Below are 2,274 nucleotides of genomic sequence, written 5' to 3' on the forward strand. Positions count from 1 at the left end.
GCATATGAAAAGCTGAAGTATAAGTAAGAACAGAAAGGAGAAGCTGTGGATAAAGAAGAGCCTTAAGAAATAAGAATGATACAAGGACTATTAATATCAATAGGGAACTTTGTGTTGGAAAAAAAAAAGGCCAATATTTCACCCTATTTGTATTAATTGGTAGGTGATATACAAAAGAAAATGATGTGGCCAACAGACCTAACCGCAAGTTAGTGACAAAGATCTCTGCTAACAGAGCCCAGCCAGTGAATTTACTGAGGTCCTCCCAGCAAAAAGGATGGAAAACTCCCCTGGCATGTGGAGATTGCTAATGTGGGTCAACTGATACAGCAGCCCCAGAAAATGGCTTCACACACACACAAAAAACCCCCTGACCTCAAAAACCCAACCCAAAACCTCAAGTGTATAGCATGCAGTAAGGACATGACTCTGAGCTCTGACCCTGAGAATGTGACAGACAGGACAGAAAAGGTGGTAGGGTGTCACTAAGCATATGCATTATGCATTATCCCAGTCACCTAGGAGTGCCCCATGCCAAAGCAGCAATAAGGTTGCCAGTACCTGACTGATCCAGTGTAGGTGTTGCAACACAGCACTGCCTCACACCACACAGACCCAAGAGGAGCAGAGAAAAACACATTCAAAACGTTAAAACAACTTACCACTACTTTATGTGCAGGTATGGTATCACATGGATCTGTGCGAAGGCATTGGGCTGTGTCACTCGACTCCTGGTCTTCTTCCACCACCAATCCCACTCCATCCAATAACGCTGTCTGGGACAAGTGATCTTCAGTCTGGCCTGCAGGACATATTGTAAGCTGGGCACTCTTTACACAGACCCTTACCGTGACACTTCAACTGTCATGTTCCATGAAACAGCAACAAACACGCCATCCATTAGCTCCTAAGAAGTTCTCAAAGTCTTATTCACAGAAGGGGCACATAGTGCTTCTGGGGAACTTCTTGTTTCTGCAAGTAATAACAGTTCTTAAGAATGCTAAGTGGTATGGGAGGAATTTATCTCCTGTATAAAGGGAAACAGATGGTGAAGGGAGCAGGACATGAGATCATTAAGGGGCTGCTGAGAGGGGTCAAGGGTTCTTTGCTGAACAGCGCTTGTTTTATATTTTTTCTAAATCATAATGTTGAGTCTTTATTACAAAGTCTATATATATGCCTGATTTTTAACATTTCTGAGCACTCTCAGCTCCTATTAGCCATGGTAAGAGTCAGGATTTCTCAATGGCTTTGAAAACCAAGTCCATTATCTCTTTTTAAATATATTATTTCTTCTCCTCCCCTCTTCCACTTCTCTTTTCCTTTCTTATAATCATTCTCAGCATTTAAATTACTCATGGCAGAGACAGCTAGCATTTCAGTGCCTAGACTGAACTTACACCCAGCCTGTTTAGATGTAAGCCTAGGTATAGATTTTAGCCTAGCATGCTACTAATACAAATAGTGGCCTCTGTTTGAAGCGCTTTCTCCCTGTGGTCATGTCCCATGGCCACTGTGGAACAGACAAATTCATTTATGCAGGAACGTGTGTTTCCTAGGAGGTCCTGATCTTTCCAAGAAGGTCTTGGGGGTGGTAATCCAGGCTGCCTGCACTTGCAGGTATGCTACAATGCTCTGCAGACATGGAAAACCTTAACTGCCTCTTTCTTTCCAACCCACTGTAACCTGGACAGCTTAGGTCTAGCCAAGGTCTCTATTTATTTGTGCTGTTACAGGAATAGGTGTTAGGTTTCCACAGCTGAGTTCCAGATGCCCTGCCACAAATTTTCTTCTTAGTTCCTGACATGCCTCATCAGCAGTCACTTGTCTCAGCTGGTGATGGCTGAGATGTAACTGGCCATACAGTCCCTACACACTGCTGGTGAGCCTCAAAACACAACTTGGATTGCATTTTCCAGAATAAGCTTTGAGAGAATGTGGAGACAATTAGAGGGAACTGAATTAGCAGGAAGGCCACTTGTTAACTGAATAAACTTGACATGGGCTCAGCAGAGGTGATTCAACGTCAGGCACCTGGGGGCATTAATTGTTGCAGAGGCTCATCTCCAGCCCCATCTCCTGCTGTTCTTTGGCCATGCACAGGGTGGCCACGGCCCTGTGGACAGCCCCTGCTCTGCCCCCTGCTCAGACCCCTGGGCCAGGGGCTGGCCGGGGGGGGGGGCACTGTCTCCGGGGGCAGCCCCTCTCCAGGCTCCCAGACATTGAAGACATTATCATCACAGCTTGACCATACCTGCTGTAACAGCTCTTGCA

At 45.6% G+C, this 2,274-nt stretch overlaps 1 long non-coding RNA gene across 1 annotated transcript in view; it reads right to left on the reverse strand.

The window, feature by feature from the left end:
* Positions 1–963, reverse strand: part of LOC118452354 — an 81,943-nt gene extending 80,980 nt beyond the window's left edge. Inside the window, exon 1 of the long non-coding RNA XR_004842108.1 lies at positions 663–963. This is a non-coding gene — a long non-coding RNA (uncharacterized LOC118452354). The remainder of the gene's footprint in view (positions 1–662) is intronic.
* Positions 964–2,274: the final 1,311 nt, after the last annotated feature.

The sequence above is a fragment of the Egretta garzetta genome, unplaced genomic scaffold (assembly GCF_000687185.1).
Source record: "Egretta garzetta isolate BGI_Z169 unplaced genomic scaffold, ASM68718v1 scaffold375, whole genome shotgun sequence".
Lineage (NCBI taxonomy): Eukaryota > Metazoa > Chordata > Aves > Pelecaniformes > Ardeidae > Egretta > Egretta garzetta.